The sequence below is a fragment of the Geotrypetes seraphini genome, chromosome 13 (genome assembly GCF_902459505.1).
Source record: "Geotrypetes seraphini chromosome 13, aGeoSer1.1, whole genome shotgun sequence".
Lineage (NCBI taxonomy): Eukaryota > Metazoa > Chordata > Amphibia > Gymnophiona > Dermophiidae > Geotrypetes > Geotrypetes seraphini.
This window is the reverse complement of record NC_047096.1, coordinates 69,280,242-69,300,233: the sequence shown is the minus strand read 5'-3', so window position 1 is coordinate 69,300,233 and position 19,992 is coordinate 69,280,242. Positions and strand designations below refer to the sequence as shown.

At 42.1% G+C, this 19,992-nt stretch overlaps 1 long non-coding RNA gene across 1 annotated transcript; it reads right to left on the bottom strand.

The window, feature by feature from the left end:
- Nucleotides 1-5,800: 5,800 nt before the first annotated feature.
- Nucleotides 5,801-18,058, bottom strand: LOC117347739. The gene is made up of 3 exons (XR_004536827.1): nucleotides 17,812-18,058; nucleotides 15,573-15,641; nucleotides 5,801-6,590 (listed from the first exon to the last, which is right to left on the bottom strand). It is a non-coding gene; the product is annotated as an uncharacterized LOC117347739 (long non-coding RNA).
- Nucleotides 18,059-19,992: the final 1,934 nt, after the last annotated feature.

Here is a 19,992-nt window from a genome sequence, read left to right as displayed (position 1 = left end):
TAAAACCCCGATATCTCAAGCCGTCCTCCTTTTTCTGGTGCCATATGGTAATCCTATCCTCAATGGGGAGGCTGTGACAAATTCTCTGGATGTAGTATCTGCAGTATCTGACCTAGAGGAATAATCTAGTAGTGTTGATAATCATTAAAGTCAGAATTAAAATCCTTCTCCCACCAACTCTCATTGTGACCTTGGGCAAGACATTTCACTCTCCATTGCCTTAGGCACACCTTGGGTTATACATCTACTTGGACAAAGAAATAAGTTGTGCACCTGAATTTGTTTTTTAGTTCAATAAGTTTTTTTTATTGAGATTTGAATATTACATAATCCAATAATACAAGGAAAAAAAGGGGTCAACACAACGAGAAAAAAAACAACCTAATCAATCTTACAGAATTCCTTTTTAAGCCCACTAGCAGGGGAGACGTAATAGAATTACGACAAAAAAGTTTAAGAAAAGATAAAGGAAATGATTCACTGTTCATCTTCGCAAACCTTGAATCATTCCTTACTATAATAGGGATTCATTCCTCCTCATATTTCTTAGCGATAAAGCATAAAAAAAAAATCAAATCAAAGTTTCTTCTGTTCCCGAGCAACTAAAAATTGTTGTAATTGAATGGGGTCCCAAAAAACATATTCAACATCCTGTAACTTGACTAAACACTTACATGGAAATTTCAAATAAAAAGATGCCTCTAGTGCCAAAACTCTAGCTTTTAACCTCAAAAACTCTTTCCTTCTAAATTGAGAAGCTCTAGAGACATCAGGGTAAATTCTAACCAAGTCTCCACAAAACTTTGTTAGCCTATTTTTGAAGTAAAGTTTCATGATTAACATTTTATCTATTTCAGTCATGCATGTTATTACCAGGGTGGACCGACTCTGAATCACATCTTGAGAATCTTCCAAAAATCCGGTTTAATTAATTTCCGTAGCGACCAAATGGTCCACTTCCTGGGCTGATTCCTTTTTTTTTTTTTAGGTATATAATAATAATTATTTCTTGGAAAATTCTCCGCATTGGGCAATCCCAGTATTTCTTTAAAAAATTTCCTTAACAAGATTTCAGGTGATAACAAATGAGTTACAGGGAAATTGACCAAGCGGAGGTTTCTCACTCTATGCATATTTTCCATTGATTCTATTTTAGCATGTATCACAGTGGAATCTTTAACAGCCTGTAACGTTTAGTCTTTTGTCCAAACAACTCAGGTTGGAATCCACATTTTCTAGTTTATGAGAAACAGTTTGTGAAAAGTCCACCATTTGTTTCATCGTTGACCTAAGAAATCCTTCAACCCGAGTAATACCAAGCCATAAATCTTTAAGAGTAATATCGTGTGCTTCCTCCTTAAGTGGTTGATCCTCCACTACACCTGAAAAGTCCAATACTTTAGGTATTTCAGTATATACCAACTTATTATCCTGAGTGGAGGCAACCACTTGTTTGGTGGATACAGTAGGAATAGTATTCCTGCTTTCACACGATGCGGGATGAAGGGGTGGAGATCGCTCGAGGGGACTCATAGAAGCCACAGACAAAGAGGAATTCATATTAATAAGTGGTACAGAGGGGTTACCAGTTGCCAATGTTAGATGCCTATCCATGGGACCAGAAGTGGCTGGCGTAGAACTTTTCGGTTTAATTTTCTTTTTCCCCATGTTTAATCTAACACCACTATAATATATTAAATACCAGGTATCGGTACCAGCTCTCCGGTTCCTCGTGGCTCCAAGGGGCACCCAAGGGGCCTCGGCCATGCCCTGCAGCCGCAACCATGGCAGCAGCTTCAATAAATCTAGTTGGAGACAGACCCAATGATGTCAGGGGTCCATCTCAGTCAGTGCCTGCCACCAAAGCTCCAGGAGAAACCGCTGCTGCAGGAGACTTGGGGCAACAGTGGAAAGTCTCCTCACACGTCCCTCAGGTATCAGTCTCGCTCCCAAGCTAGCCGCCGCGGCGGCTTCAATAAATCTAGTTGGAGACGGACCCAATGACGTCAGGGGTCCATCTCAGTCAGTGCCAGCCACCAATGCTCCAAGAGAAACTACTGCTGCAGGAGACCTGGGGCAACAGTGGAAAGTCTCCTCACACGTCACTCAGGTATCAGTCTCGCTCCCCCCTCAGGTATCAGTCTTGCTCCCATGCACCTGAATTTGTAATTTGAGATTTGAGATGTCAAGGGTAGCCCATCCCAAAGCAGGAGAATTACCATCACTATGCTGGAGATTGAAGGCCAGTGAATGAGATTTCTTTTCATGGGCCCCAGTCATATATCTAAAACCAGTTCTGGTAGATGTACATTCCAAAAACTGACAACTGACATAATCTAATCAATAAATAAAAATACAATTCACTTTTCTATGTTGTCTGATCATTTTTGTTTTCTAATCATGTTTAGTTCCAGACTCTGGTTTCTGCTTTCCTCTGTCTTCTCTTCTCTCTTGCCAAGGTCTCCTTAAACATTTGGCATTTCTTCTATCTTCCCTCTGCCCCTATCCTCCTGCCATGTTCAGCATCTTACCTCTCTGTGTACATATTCTTGCCCTGTTCAGCATCACTCCTTTGTCTAGCATCATCACCCCTCTCTGTCCCTATCCCCTCATCTGCATAGCATTGCCCCTATGTGTTTCTTTTCCACTTCCCTATGTCCAGCATCATTCCTATGTGGCACTATCCCTCTTCCCCATGTTCAGCTTAGCCTCTCACTTTTCTCTTTCTTCTGCACTGTCTACCCTTCCTAGGGCTGGCATCTCTCTATCTCTCTTCCTTCTGTCTCCTTCCAAGGGCCAGTATTTCTTCCCTCCTGTCCCCCAAAAGCCAACATCTCTCTCTCATGACATCAAACAAGTGTTCCTTTCTCTTCCCTCTCTTCCTCCCTCCTGTTCTGCTCTGGGGGGCTGATGTCTCTCCCTTTTCTTCCTTCCCCAAGGTCCCAACCTTTCTTCTTGCTTTGCTTCTATTCCCCTCCTCCCCAGGGCTCCAGCATCTCTCCCCTTTTCTTCTTTACCCAAATCCTGGCATATCTTTGTCTTCCAATCCTCCACCCCCGGAGTCCAGTAAATGTGAAAGACATCCGCTATCTTACTAAAGAAGTAGAAAGATAGTGGATGCTTTTCAAAGTGCTCTCCTCGGGCAAATGGTGACAGAATCCATTAGAGAAGAGACCACTTGATCTCATGCTCACAAATGAGGAAAATGTGTCTAATATACGAGCGGGTGCTATCCTGGGAAGTAGTGATCATTACATCCTATGGTTTGAAATAGGAGCTAATGGGGAGTGTACAGTAGAACACAAAACTCAAAGCTCTGGATTTCAAACATGTTGACTTTAGTAAAATGAGGGAGTACTCGAGGAAAGAGCTAGAGGATGGGAGGATATAAGAGAAGTGGAAAATCAGTGATCCATCCTGTATAGCAAAAGATCTTTATGTAAGAAAAGTAAACGAAAGCAAGAGGAAAAGGAAATCTGTATAGTTCACCAAACAAGTATCTAAAGCAGAATTTCTCAACTTCTTCAAGCCAAGTACCCGCTAAGTCTAATAAATATCAACCGAGTACCCCCGCCCATGTTCCGCCCCTGATCCCACCCCCATAATAATACGAGGTAGTACTAATTGTAATGCAATTCTCCCATCCATTTTTCATATACACACAATATAATCTTATTAATATATAACGGTAACCACAAAATCAAAAAAACACAAAGCACACTGTACGCAGAGACAATGTTAATTATCATTTATGAGTATATTCATTTTTTTCCCCCAAAGAGGTCAACAGAGTTGACTTTAAAATATGCAATGTCACCTCAGTAACAATTATAGAAAAATAGACAAATATAGTGCAAAATATAGACAGCAGATATAAATTCTCAAAACGAGCACATTTTGATCATTAAATTGAAAATAAAATCATTTTTCCTACCTTTGTTGTCTGGTGATTTTAGGAATTTCTGATTGCACTTCCTTCTGACTGTGCAGCCAATATTTCTTTTTTTCTGCCTCCTGCATGCTTCCTCTCCTCCAGACCTCATTCCCTTCCCCAAACAACATCTCTCTCTGTCACTCTATGAGTCCAACTTTTCTTCTTCTCTCTTCCACTCCCCATCGGCAACATGTCTCCCTCTCTCTCTCTCACTGTCCTTGCAAAGTGCATCTCTCCCACTCCCTCTACTGCCACACTAACATTTCTCCATCCCTCCTATGTCCCAAGTTAGTGCCCCCTCCCTTCTTTCTGTGTCTCAAGTTTGTGCCCCCCCCCTGCCTTCCAGCCTTTGTCCCAAAATTGTACCCCTCCCAACGCATTCCTTCCCCACCTCCTTTTTCCCTTTGTTCAAGATCATGTCCCCTCTCTCCCTTTCTTGCTTGAGCTGCACCATCTTCACCCATGGAAGGCCGGCAGAGCAAGGAAAGATCCAAGGTAGAAGAGCGGGAAGGAACTCCAACACAAACCATCAAGACATGTAATCATCAAGCCAACTCCCCGCAGCCATTGTAGGAAGCAGCTCCAGGCAGAAAAAAACAGGCAAGGCCACGGATAAGAGCCCGCAGACCCAATAGAACACAGAAGTTATATTCAAAATGCTGCGGGTACCAGCTGCATGGCAGATTAATGTTTTATTTGAGAATCTCTGTAAAACGATGTGATGAGTTGAGACACAATATTTATTTATTTCTGTACAAGTCATATTTGGGTGCTGTTAGCTTCGGATGATGTCATCTCTTTGGGACTGCTGTCACATGTTATAAAGGCTTTAAAATGCCACTGAAACGTGCTCAAAACAGGAAGTAGTAGTTACTGGCGGAGTTGTTCTGTCCTTGAGAATTTGCTGCATAAGGTAATTGTAAGTAATCTTTATGGTTAAGTATTATACTGGTATTAGTGTGATTTAATGATTAAGTATGGTGCTGAGGCAAGTGTATGTACAATCTATTGACCTCGACCACAGACTACAAAACCTTTAAAAAATAAAAACCCTTCTATTTAAAAAAACACATCAAACTGAACTAACACAGTCAGAACTACCCCAACCATCACCTGCAACTACTCCTTATGTACTTCTAATATCATGACAATTCAGATATAATCCTTAGCAATTTAAAGAAATGCACTAACTACTCCCAACACACTTCTGATATCCTGACAATCCATTTGTAATCTGCCTTGAACTGCAAAGTAATGGCGGAATAGAAATCACTAATGTAATTTGTTATTTGGTGTAGTGGTTGGGATTTCTCCTTCTGAGAAAGCCAGCGGGCGAAACCCAGATCTGAGTTGAGGAGAGCTGTAACAACAGAGTTGAAATTTTATGATTTACTAGCTGATGCCCTGGCGTTGCACGGGTATTTAATTATAGCAATAACACTGTAAATGGATTGAAATAAAGATACTTTATAGTGGTGAATGAAATTATTGTTTTACAGCTTAATAAAAAGTACAATATTCAAATTATAATGTGAAATATTTGACAAAATGAATACAATACAACTAACGCAAAACGTGATTATAAACAACATTTTTAGTTTCACCTCCTGGAGCAAGAACATATAAATTATTGGGTGAACCCACCCTTGAGCAACATAGAGTTGTGGGCCGCAAGACCTCCAGAACATATCACCCCAGGTAGTGAGGGATTTGCATACCAAGTTTCGTTCAAATCGGTCAAGCCGTTTTTGCATTACAGTGAGAATGGCAGCTTTTTACATTTTTTCCATTGACATGAATGGGTGAAATCTGATTTTCTGTTTGTAGCTCCGCCCACGTGTGCAGGTGGGCTGCGAGACCCCCAGAACAGATCACCCCAGGTAGTGAGGGATCTGCATACCAAGTTTCGTTCAAATCGGTCAAGCCGTTTTTGCGTGATCGCGGCACATACACACATACATACCTCCAGTTTTATATATATAGATAATGGTGAATTCTACAAGATACTTCTGAGGAGTGCAAGTGTTTGCATCACATGGAAATTGGTTATCATACCCACCAGCTATAAGATACAGCGAGACGATGGGCTCCTTTTATCAAGGCGCGCTACGGGGGTTAGCGCGTCGGACTTTTCATCACGCGCTAAACCCTGCGGCAGCCTAAAATCCTAATGCCTCGTCAATGGAGGTGTTAGGTACTAGCGCGGCAGGCGGTTTAACGCGCAGTATTCCATGCGTTAAACCGCTACCGCGCCTTTGTAAAAGGACCCCTATATTTCACAGTGGTGCTGGGTGGTGGATAGGAACATAAGAAGTGCGGTGATGGTTCCTCAAATCTCTTGTCTCCGATATGTAAGAGTTTTAAGGTTCTGAGCACTTCATTCATCACATATATATTTTCTGCATGAAGCATTTTGATGATAATATTTTGAATAAAAATTTTGAATGTTTTTGCAGTCCTGGATTTGTTAGTGTATGTTAACTCAGTAGCAGGACGTTTAATTAAAATCCATATTCCCTATATATTAATAGAACAACAAGCACTGATTTGTCATCAGGAATTCAAGTAGTCTTTAGCAAGAGGGGGCAGAGAATCACAAAGTCCTGGATACCATTATCAGGCCATGAGCCCATCTCTGCTCCAGACCTGGGAAGTTCTTTAAAAAAAAAAAGTAAAATAAATCTTTATTCATTTTCAAACTTAAAATAAGTGTCAATATGTTAAAACAGATTAACAATAAATATATCACTCAATAATCATCAATAATACAAATGATATGCTCTTATCTCCCACCCTTCCCACCCTTTCCTATTATATAATCAAATACCTTGTACAATATGTAATAATAAAATTACCCTTACTCCCCCCTCATAATTGAACCTGTAAATTTAAGGGAAAAAATGTCATCTAATCAGTACAATATTTTGTTAATAGCTCCCATACATCTTGAAATTTCCCAGAGCTCATGGAAAAACTCCCTCATTGGTTGTGGTTAGAATGGCAACTCATGTCTCCAATATGTCTATGCCATGTTCTCAGTATCAAAATGCCTATGTATTGTAAAGATAACAGAATATTAGCTGATACATGGAAAACATTACGATATGTAAGTAATTTAACAAATATTTCAATTCACAAATCTACAAATCAATCTATATGGCTGAACTCCAAGATTCAAATTGGAGGAGAAAAGCTTGCCTGGAACCATTGGATGATAGCAGGAATACGTTTATTGGATGATGTTATCTCTAATGGTAAACTGCTTGAGTTTTCACAGTTGCAACATAAGTATGGCCTCAATAAATCAGAAAGTTTTAGATGGTTGCAACTGAAGCAGGCCATTCAGGCGGGGTTCCCTGAATGGAAAAACCTTAATAATCAATATATTATGGAGTTCTTATGCTTTCAGGCGGATTTCTTGGGTCACCGGGCCACCCAGTGGTATAAATTGCTGACTGGATTTATTAAAAAGAAACCAAACACTGGTCTGAGAGACATTTGGAGTATTGATATTAAGCATCAAATTTCTGCGTCTCAATGGCCACGAATTTGGACTTGGAGGATGAGATGTACAATGTCGGCATCTATGAGACAAACTTGTTTTTTTCTGTTACAAAGAGCATTATGGACCCCTGTTCGGTTACAAAAATTAGATAGCTCTAAGTCTAATAGATGCTGGCACTGTCTAAGTCTAATAGATGCTGGCTGGGACTTTGGATCATTTATTATTCTATTGTCCATTTATTATGAATTTTTGGAAATCAATTTGGGACCAAATGAATTGTTTATTAAACAACCCAGTGGCATTATCATATGATACTGTGCTGTTTGGTATGGCAATGAGAGCAAAAAGTCAGATTTCTTCAAATAATAACAAATTATTACTTATAATGACTGGGGTTGCCATTCAACAAATTACCTATAATTGGAAAAACTGGAGTAGATTAAATTATAATTTCTGGTGGAATTCCTTGTGTCATATTTATAAAATGGAAAGATTTATTGCAATACAGACCTGGGAAATTCTAATGCATGCAGCCTAGGGAACATCCAGACAGGTATTTTCGTCCCCTGATACAATCAGCCATTAATACCTTTATCATAGAACCAAAGTCCAAGAAAACTGCTTATTAATCCTTATCAGACAAAAACTACTTATGTTAGCAAACAAGACTATGAAAAAGCCATTTTAGTTTCGTAATTAATGAAATAGATACAATAAACTATAAAACTGGAAGGAGGAACATGATGGAAGTATTAATAGGTCCTAAATCAAGAATAATCTGCAAGCAGGAATGCACTCACTCAGCTGCCCCTCACTATCTCTCTTCACTTATCTCCCCCTATGATTCCCCCGATCCCCCCCGAGCTCTGCTCAGCTTGTAAGTCCCTTCTCTTCAAGTGCCAACTCCAGACTCCGTCCCTTCTGCCTTCCTGCACTGTATTCTTGGAACAAGCTGCCCGAATCCCTAAGGCGGGCTCCGTCTCTGGCAGTATTCAAGGCCCAGTTAAAAGCCCACCTCTTTGAGAGTGCTTTCAATTCCTAACTCCTTTCAACTTGGGTTCTGCATCCCCAACCCTATATGTCATGTCTGTCTGTCTGTCCAAGATAGATTGTAAGCTCTTCCAAAATGTACAGCGCTGCGTCCGCCTTTCAGTGCTATATATGTGATAAGTAGTAGCAAGGGAAGGACTTCAGTGGGCCAAGAGAAAACAGCCCTACTATCAGAGATATTTCAGGTCTTGACCTCTGGTGTCTGATTTTCATAAAGTCCCTCCCTTATGATCAACATCTGGACAAGCTTGGAGGAATAAAGCCTGGGAGAAGCACTGAGGATCCTTGCTGTGGAGAAAGTGAGGGGGAAAAGCTTGGAAAAAACACAGAGGATCCTTAATTGTGGGGGGAGGGAAGGGTAAAGCCTGGGAAAAGCACAAAAGATCCTTAGCTGTGGAAGGAATGATGGGTAAAGCACAGAGGATCCTTAATTATGAGAGGTAAAGCCTGGGATAAGTACAGAAGATCCCTAGTTTTGGGGGAAGGGAGAGGAAAAGGACTGACCTTTAACTGTGTGTGTGTGTGGGGGGGGAGTGAGGGTAAAGCCTTGGATAAACACAGAGGATCCTTAGATGAGGGGGGAGTTGAGGGGAGAGTGTATGTGTGTATATATATATAGCATGGCTGTAGGAGATGTGCAGCTTGTGTATGGGGTGAGGAGGAAGGTGTGTGGGATGGAAGGATGCATGGGGGGAGGGGCTGGGTGAGTGGGTAGGTGAGTATGGGTATATGTAGGAGTGGGCAGGAGTGCATAAAATGTGTACCTCTACATGGGTATTCTGCCCCCATCCCCTTAGTTTTATAGACCAGATCATCAACCAAATGGCGCTCGACGGTTTACAGTAAGTGGTAACATAATACTTTAAGAGAAAATAGAACAGAAAATCTAAATTAAGAAAAAGGGCTAGTTTTAAAAATGTTTAGCAAACAGGAAAGTCTTCAGAGCTTTCCGGATGTGAAAGAAGGATCCCAAACTTCTTAGTAAAAGCGGTATGTTATTCCATAGCTCAGTCAATTTGAAAACAAAAGCGTAACTGAATCTCCTGGTAGATCTATTATTACCCCTAAGGGAAGGAAATAAAAGTTTTAGTTTTTGAGAACTTCTTGCAAGATGAGATCTATGGACATTTCAATCTAAAGGAACCAGAGTAGTGAAAATGCCAAATAGGATCTTGAAAGCTGCTTTTTAACATATTTATCAATGATCTTGAGATGGGAATAGCTAGTGAGATAATTAAATTTGCTGATGACACAAAGTTGTTCAAAGTTGTTCAATCACAAGAGGATTGTGAAAAATTGTAAGAGGACCTTGTGAGACTGGGAAACTGAGCATCAAAATGACAGATGATGTTTAATGTGATGCATGTGGGAATAAGGAACGAGAACTATAGTTATGTGATGCTGGGAGTCAGTGTTAGGAGTCAGTGCCCAGGAAAAGGATCTAGGTGTCATTGTTGAGGATGTGCAGCTGTGGCTAAGAAAGCATTAGAATGTTAGGAATTATCAGGAAAGGAATGGAAAACAAAGATGAAAATGTTATCATGCCCTTGTATTGTTTTATGGTACGGCCGCACCTCGAATTCTATGTGCAGTTCTGGTTGCAGTATCTCAAAAAAAGATATAGCTGAATTAGAAAAGGTACAGAGAAGGGCAAAGAAAATGATAAAAGGGATGGGACGACTTCCCTATGAGGAAAGGTTAAAGCGGCTAGGGAACATAAGAACATAAGAACATAAGAACTGCCATCTCCGGATCAGACCTTCGGTCCATCAAGTCCGGCGATCCGCACACGCGGAGGCCCTGCCAGGTGTACACCTGGCGTAATTTATAGTCCACCATATCTTTATATGCCTCTCTTAAGGAGATATGCATCTAGTTTGCTCTTGAAGCCTAGGACGGTCGATTCCGCAATAATCTCCTCTGGGAGGGCATTCCAGGCGTCAACCACCCTCTGAGTGAAGCAGAACTTCCTGATATTAGTCCTGAACTTGCCCCCCCTTAGCTTCATTACATGTCCTCTAGTCCGTGTCAAATTGGACAGTGTAAATAATCTTCTCTGCTCTATTTTGTCGATTCCTTTCAGTATTTTGAAGGTCTCGATCATATCCCCACGCAGTCTCCTTTTCTCAAGGGAGAACAATCCTAGTGTTATAAGTCTATCCTCATATTCCAGTCTCTCCATACCCTTCACCAGTTTTGTCGCTCGTCTCTGCACCCTCTCCAGCAGTTTTATATCCTTCTTTAGGTAGGGAGACCAATGTTGGACGCAGTATTCCAAGTGTGGTCTGACCATTGCCCTATAAAGCGGCATTATAACTTTCTCCGATCTACTCGAGATTCCTTTCTTTATCATGCCCAACATTCTATTTGCCTTCTTTGCCGCTGCCGCGCATTGTGCCGACGGCTTCAGGGTCCTATCTATCAGTACACCCAGGTCCTTTTCTTGTTCACTCTTCCCCAGAGTTGCACCTGACATTGTATACTCGTATTCCTTATTCTTATTTCCTAAATGCATTACCTTGCATTTCTCCACATTGAACTTCATCTGCCATTTCTCCGCCCATGTTTCTAACCGACACAAGTCGCTCTGGAGTTTCTCTCTATCCTCCTGCGATCTGATCGCCCGGCATAGTTTTGTATCGTCTGCAATCTTGATGATCTCACTGGATGTTCCTTCCTCCAGGTCATTGATATAAATATTAAAAAGGATCGGCCCAAGTACCGAGCCCTGGGGTACACCACTAGTCACTTTCTCCCAGTCGGAGAACTTCCCATTTATGCCCACTCTCTGCTTTCGGTTTTCCAGCCATTTGCCTATCCATCTTTGTATATCTCCCTCTATGCCATGGCTTTGTAGTTTCCTGAGAAGTCTTTCGTGTGGAACTTTGTCGAACGCTTTCTGGAAGTCCAAGTATATTATGCTTGGAGAAGAGACAGCTCAAGGATGATATGATAGAGATCTTTAAGATACTGAGTGGTATGGAAAGGGTAGATGTGAATTGCTTGTTAACTCTCCAAAAATACTAGGACTTAGGGGCATGCGATGAAGCTACTAAGTAGTAGATTTAAAACAAATCGGGAAAGATTTCTTCACACAACTTGTAATTGAACTCTGGAATTTGTTGCCAGAGAATGTGGTAAAAAATCAGTAAGCTTGGTGGGATTTTAAAAAAGGTTTGGATAATTTCCTAAAAGAGAACTCCATAGGCCTTTGTTGAGATGGCTTGGGGAAATCTACGGCTTATTCCTAGGATAAGCAGCATAAAATCTGTTTTACAACTTGGAATAGAGCTTGGTACTTGGAACCTGGGTTGGCCACTGTTGGAAACAGGATACTGGACTTGATGGACCTTGAGTCTGTCCCGGTAAGACAATTCTTATCTTAAGTTTTAGTTGGAAGATCTAAGTGAACCTAGACAACAAGAAACAATAAAGATGACAAAAACTGGAAGGTCAGGAGAAGTTCAAAATGATTCCTGTAGCTAATTGTGAGCCAGTGTTCAAACATCAGTTGAAATCTGAGCATTTGGTGTTGTGGAGCAGTTTGACGGCCATGTTCAGTACAAGCTGGATACATCTGATTTGATAAGATGGGAAGCCAACAAGAGAGAATTGCAATAATCAAGACATGTCAGTATAAGAGCACAAATTTAGAGTGCAAAGAGCCTTGGTACTTAAATAGGATCTAAGGGAACACATTTTCAAGAATGCAAAAAATAATTTCTGTACTACAGATGAACTATGAGGGGAGAAAGAGAGAAAAACATGCAGGAGAGTTGCTGGGGAGTGAATAGACTGTTTAATAGACCGCACCCAAGCTCCATCCCAGACCCCACCCCCATAATAGTACTAATTGTAATACCATTTTTTTCTATTCATTTTTCATATATACACACACACACACAATATACCATATTTTTCGCTCCATAAGACGCACCTGACCATAAGATGCACCCTAGATTTAGAGTAGAAAAACAAGGAAAAAAACATTATGAACCAAATTGTAAACTAAAATATACCAGGCTCTGTACCCAACCCCCCTCACTCCCTGCCAGGCTCTGCACCCTGTCCTCTACATCATTTTGCTAACTAAAATCTATTTAAAATACACATCTTCCAGCATCTTGCACAGGACCCTGCAGCCAAACACTTCCACTATGTACCAGCCCTATTAGCAGAAGGGAAGTCAGGCCAGGTAAGGTATATAATTTCCAGAGGCTGCAGCCAGCAGCAGTAACCTCTGGAGCCAATAAAAGCATCAACATTACCCTTTAATTTAAAAGTTAAAAACTTCAAAGCACTTTTTAAAAAACCTGTTATTTGACAGCCATCCAGCAACCACTTCCTCCAGAATGTAGTGTTTCAGGTTCACAGCCATAACTCCTCCCAAGTCCACATGGTGCCACAGTACCATCACACAGCTGGTGGCTATTCCAAAATATGCTAGTGGCCAGGGAGAAAGGTTTGGGTTGTGATCAGGAAGTTCGGAATTATTTGCCACAAGTGGAAAGCAGCTACCTCAATTAACAAAAACTGCCCTGAAACAAGTGAAATAAAGCAAAAAAAAAAAAACTTTCAAGCAACGCAGGAAACTATATAACAATGCTTTGTTTTGTTTTTCCCTGCTATCCTTATTTAACACCTAGCAAAAGGCAATTATAAAATATTTGCACCTTAGCATTTACTTGGTAAATAATGTGGAGTTCGGTTCTCCAGTCCCCTTTGCTGCTCATCTCAATTTGCAGAAACCAAAGGGTGGAAAGGAGGCCAGCGGCACACAAGCACGTCAATGCCCCAGCCCGTGACACCACCCGAACTCGCTGACCACTGGTACATCAGGGCCAGCTGGCTCGCGACACCTCTTTAACTCACCGACCACCGGCATGTCAGGGCCAGCAGCACACATGCGCACCATTGTGTGGGCACGCACCACCCCTGAATAGCTGCTGCTTGCGGGACTGACAACAGCCATTCAGGAAATGGTGCGCGCTCATGCAGCAGCACGCCAGTGCGCCGCCGGCCCCAACACACCGGCGGTCAGCAGGCAGCTGTCCAGCAAACACCCAACTCAGGCAGTGCTAAGGGCCCAGACACCAGCACCGCTGGCCCCGACATACTCAGCAGGCAACCGTCCAATTTAAAGGTACCGCGGGAGAGGGGGGGGGGGTATATTTGCTTCATAAGACACACCCTTATTTCCACCCACTTTTTTAGGTTTTGTTTTTAACACAGACCCCTCCTGAAGAAGAGCACGAAACTCGAGTCGGGGGGCCAGGCATTGAACCATATTGTAATTAGGCACTTTTTTGCACTATTTGCACTCATTGCTTTCATTTGCACAATCTGCACTATTTGCACATGATTTTACATCCGCTGGGATTGTGACTTTAGATCACCCTGTCGTTTTATTTTTAGCGGCAGGAGTATTAAGAAGATACGGCCAGTATCAACAGGCCTTATGTTTTTTCCCCAGCTCGATTGGTCATTGAATCAGTGTATTCATGAATGGAATGAATTTTAATTATATGTAATAGATGAACTAGAGCTGTGAAATAATAAAGTATTTAAATCTTATTAACAACACATAATGGTTAACCACAAAATTAAACTACACAAGCGCACTGTATGCTTCTCAACATTCATGCCTACCAGAACACAGATATCCCCTATGCAAATACGGGACCACAAACTAAAAGTACTAATATATACAAACAAAATCCTAAAATGCAAGACTCTACAGGCAGTACAACCCCTGAGAAATAGAAACAAATGCATTTGAACAGTGCAAAATATAGACAGCAGATGTAAATTCTCAAAACTGACTCATTTCAATCACTAAATTGAAAAGAAAATCATTCCCCCTACCTTTGTTATTGTGATTTTATTTTTCTAATCATCTTTTCCCAGTCTCTGGTTGCACTTCCTTCTGTCTGTGCTCCTAACTGTGTATCCAGGGCCAGATTATCCATTTGCTGTTTTTCTCTCTTTTTTCACTTTCTACCCTACATACATCTTTAGACCAACAAACCTGAGATAGAAAGATAAATGGATAAAGTACGGAGAAAAATCTTTCAAAATAAGAGACTATGGAGAACTAAATATAGTTTTTCAAAATAATATAACCACCAATCTTAAATGTGTGTAGAGGGTCCTCAGTCTTAACAACTCTGCCCAGGAACCCCTGTTTAGGCAAGTTGTTGGTTCTCATTTACCCAAATGGTAATAAGTTGTAAAACATCCCAGGACCTTTCAGTATATAAGCATATGAGTGCGAACTGCAAAGTAATAAGGGAAATTCAAATAAGTTCTCCCTTCTCTTGTATCTCTTTAACATTCGTGGCACGAGCAGCAACCCCAAGCTGCTGCTCGCGCCAGCATTGGCTCTTCCTATGACATCACTTCCTGGACCCGCACCTAGGAAGTGACATAAGAGGAAGAGCTGACAATGGCGCGAGCAGCAGGTTGAGGTTGCTGCTCGCAACGGGAACATTAAACAGGTACGGGGGAAGGGAAGGGGTGAGCATGTGCGGCAGGAGGGGGTGGGGAAGGAGCAGATGGGGTGGGGGTGGAGAAGAGGACAAGAGAGGGGCACCACTGATTATGTGTACATGTTTGTGCAAAGCAGCTACCTGCACTTTTAGCCATATTGATTGTTTTTTTTTTAATTGATTTATATTTTTATATATTTTTTAATAATAAATTATGTCATCAAGAACATCGGTTTCTTTTTTTGTTTTGGATATTCCTTTTTCAGTAGCAGAGGCCATTGGTCTTTTACAATTTTTCTAACTCTGGGTTTTATGCTACCTACTACTGAGGCAGTCCACATTTGCTGCTGGGTCTGAACTGCAGGACGGTTTGTTTCCTTGGCCACTAATGGCTGCTGTGTTCTGAGGCTCATGGTTGCGTGAAATGCCATCAGATGGAGCACACGCCTTGGCTGACAGCTCCTCTAATGGATGCTGTGTCAGGTGACCTCCCCCTCCCCCTCCCCCCTGCTGATTCTGCACTTTTCTCTCGTGTTTGTGCTGATGACAAATCTGAACTTTGCCACATCATAAAAGCAAACTGCAAACAACTTACTTTAATGTTATGTTATATTACCCATCTCTATCTTCCCGCTTTCTCATTTCTGATTTCTTCACAGGGAGGCTGTAGAGAAGGGAAGAAAGGGCAATTTATGATCTTGTCCCAAATGCAAAGAAGGCCGTGATTTCTATAATGCAACTGTGCATGCATTTGCCATTATAGAATACAAGCATAAGTCCAGGTGTGAGCACTTAAGTTAGCTCAATGGCTGGTGTATATGCCTATGCCATAGACCAGTGGTTCCCAACTCTGTCCTGGAGGAACACCAGGCCAATTGGGTTTTCAGGCTAGCCCTAATGAATATGCATGAAGCAAATTTGCATGCCTATCACTTCCATCCTATGCAAATCTCTCTCATGCATATTCATTAGGGCTAGCCTGAAAACCTGATTGGCCTGGTGTTCCTCCAGGACAGGGTTGGGAATCACTGCCTTAGACTCTTCCTCTTTACTAACCCAGCGCCTTAAAGCAGGGGTGTCCAATGTCGGTCCTCGAGGGCCGCAATCCAGTCGGGTTTTCAGGATTTCCCCAATGAATATGCATGAGATCTATTTGCATGCACTGCTTTCATTGTATGCTAATAGATCTCATACATATTCATTGGGGAAATCCTGAAAACCCGACTGGATTGCGGCCTTTGAGGACCGACATTGGACACCCCTGTCTTAAAGTAATTCACTCAGAAATGCCACTCAGTCAACGCACCTACGTCACCTAATCTCACCAGATGCTACTTAGTGCATATATTTTATTGTCATGTCTATATTGTAATTTATGTCATCTCTGATCTCTCTGGATTATTATGGATGTACTTTGTAACCCGTTCTGGGCTCCTTTGGGAGGATGGGCTAAAAAATTGAATAAATAAATAAAATGCTTCCACGACATGACACCTGACTATGTAGCGAAGAAACTCTCAATATATCACTCTCAGCGGTCCCTCTGTTTGCAACAGGAACTCAGACTTTCCAACCCTCCAGCAAACAGCCCAAAAGCGATCATATTCCTATAGCACAGGGGTAGGGAACTCCGGTCCTCGAGAGCCGTAGTCCAGTCGGGTTTTCAGGATTTCCCCATTGAATATGCATTGAAAACAGTGCATGCAAATAGATTTCATGCATATTCACTGGGGAAATCCTGAAAACCTGACTGGAATATGGCTCTCGAGGACCGGAGTTCCCTACCCCTGCTATAGCATATCTAAATTATGGAATCAGCTCTCTCCTGCCATTAGGGCACTTGATAACCTATTGACCTTCCAGAAAGCAGTAAAGATGCTTCTTTTCATGGACCGGATCAATTCTGGTCTCACACTTTGACAGACCTTGCTTTGACCTACCTTACCTTACCTGTGCCTGCTAACCTGTTTCTATATCGATGTTTACTTGGTCTGCTATGCTTCTCACAGTCAGCCAACGATTTAGACACACAATTTGACAAATTTTTGCAATGTTTTGGGCAGTTCTACTTGTTACTGGCCACCCTGACCTCTCTTCATCAGTGAGGCTTTCTTTCCCCTCAGAAAAATGTTTAATCCATTTGTATTGTGCCATTTTCTTCATGGCATTATCCCTATAAACTTGGACTAACATGTCCCTGATTTCACTTTCAGTCTTGCCAAGTTTAACAAGAAATTTAATGTTTGATCACTGCTCTGATTCAAGCTCTGACATTCTAGTGACGGGACACAAAACTCAAATTCCTCATCCCGTCCCAATGAGTTTTGTTGCTGTCCTTGTCCCTGCCCCATTCCTGTAAGCTCTGCCTTAACAGCACAAGCCTTGAACACTTATGATTTTAAAGTGTTTGAAGCTTGTGCAGATGAGAGCTTGCAGGAATGGGGTAGCGACAGGAAAAGAATTTGAGGGGGCGGGACAAAATTTGTCCCCTCGTCAATCTCTATTATAGACTACTGCTGCCATGACTCCTTCAAAGAGAAGTAGAAAGAGAAGTGACTCAGGGGGAGATTCTCAAAAGTTTTCCATGCAAGTAAGACTGGTTGCTTAACCAGTTTTACCTGCAAGGCAGCTCAGCCACCAATGCTCAAAAGGGTTCTGGGGAATGAGTAGTGGCACTGGCAGCCAGGGGGCACTGTGGCATGCTGTAGTGGAATGGATAGTGTGCAAAGAAAAAGATTGAAGGGGAGGGGTGAGGCCAAGATGGCGTCAGGGAGAGACGTGCTGTAAGAGGCTCCCCCTCTTGCAGCATTTTTCTTCTGTGAAGATTTCCTTACCTGCTTTTAGCAGTGGAGTTAGATTTTTGGAATTCCAAAACGTAGGAAGAAACAGAGGAGAGATCTCCCGGCCTCCTCTATCACACGTCAGACAGCTATTACAGCTTATGCTGTCCCTTTTGGATCGGGTGAATCTGCTCTCCGAGGGGGGCAGACGTCTGAGTTGGACAGTGACTTTTCACTGAGCCTGCTTGGGCCTGTAATGCCCCCCTGTCCCGGGATGATGTCGGGCAGTCCCTCGACTCAGCGGGAAGCGTCGGGGAGTGAGTCTCTGTCGGAGTCGATGGTGTTGCCTTTGACCCTGGAGGTGGTTTGATCTATGCCGGGTTACCAGCAAGCGGCAGGGGGAGGAGGAGGCACTCAGGGAGCGATGAGTGCTGAAAAAGGAGTAGTCTCTCCAATTCAGCCTCTGAAACCCCTGATTAAGCCAGAAGTGGTGGACATGGAGGCGATGTGGGGAGCCATGGAGAGCCTTCATCAGGTATGCTCCCAATTTATTACCTCAACTCAACAAACTACAATTCAAATTAAAAACTGTGAAGAGAAAATTCAACTACAATCAGGTAGATTGGATCAAGTAGAGAAAACAGTCTCAGAATTAAAATTTGCATCTAACCTTCAGATGAAAGATAAAAATTTAATCAGGAAAATTGAAAACTTAGAAAATGTTAATAGAAATTTAAACTTGAGACTTCTTAATTTTCCTGTATCTAGAATACAATCTCCTAGAGAACTTTTTCATTCTTTTCTGACTTCAATATTAAAATTTCCAGAGACTATTATGCCTCCGCTGCAGAAATTGTACTATCTTAACATTTTGAAAGAGGAAAAAGATAAGTCATCTACGCATCCTGGAGAATTGGATCTTACCGGGATGCTGGAATCCTCACAGATTGAAATTTCAGCGAGAGCTACTTTGCTTGTGACCTTTGTTTTCTTGCACGACAAAGAAGCTGTTCTTCGTCTCTTCTATAGAACTGAAAATGTTGAATTTTATGATCACAAGATTGCTATTTTTCCTGATGTTTCAAAGTGGACGCAGGCTAGACGCAAGAAATTTCTGACGTTTTGTCAGTCAGTTCTGGGTTTGGGAGCAACCTATCAGCTTAGATTTCCTTGTAAATGTTGTATTACTTATCAGGCGAACAAATATATTTTTTACGAACCAGAACAATTGCAATTTTGGGGGGGAAGGAAAGGCTGCCATTAAGGCTCCAGACCCCTCCGTAATTTCCACTACTCAGGCCTAAATGTAAATAACCAAAAGAACCCTGTACTTATGAAGGACATATGTTAATATGACCGTGAACGATTTCCTAAAGTCAACTCCCCTTGACTGGATATGGCTTTACCTCTCCCAAATGTGGTATTAGTAATAGGAGTGTTTTCTCCTTTTTTGTGTGTTTTGATAATAATTTCTTCAATGTACAGTGGTACCTTGGATTACGAGCATAATCCGTTCCAGGAGCATGCTCGTAATTCAAAATGCTCGTTTATCAAAGCGAGTTTCCCCATAGGAAATAATGGAAACTCGCTTTGATAGGTTCACCCCCCCCCCCTCCCGAGGCCAGCAGCGCTGCTCCACCCCCCCCGAGAACCGGCATCAGCATGTTCTCCACTCCCCCCGAAGTCCCCCCCCGTGAACCGGCAACCTCCCCCCCGCGATCCGCAACCCCCCGCCTCCTCCGCCGCGATCTGAGGTCCCCCCATCCCACCCGAACCCTCTTCTTACTTTTCTGTAGCCTCTGCAGCGGCACCGGCATCAGCATGTCCTGTGCGTGGTGCTGGTGCCTGAAGATCTGCTTCCTGTGCCTACTGCTTAGCTCTTCTGCCCAGGCATCAGGCCAGTTCTTCACCCCCTAAACTGTGCAGTTCCTTTGGTTTTTTGCATTTCTTAACATTAAATTTTAATTGTCAAATTTCAGACCATTCTTCAAGCTTCCCCAGGACTTTCTTCATGTTATTCACACCATCCGGGCTGTCTACTCTATTGCAGATTTTGGTATCATCTGCAAAGAGGCACATCTTACCGGACAGCCGCTTTTTTTCACATTTGATTTTTGCAGGTCTAGCGGCTGCTAAATAAGACTAGAAAAAGAGACAAACAATAGAAAGAAGGTTAACTACATGGGTTATTTTAATTTCTTTTATAAGGTCAAGATTCAGACTCCTGAAGCAGGC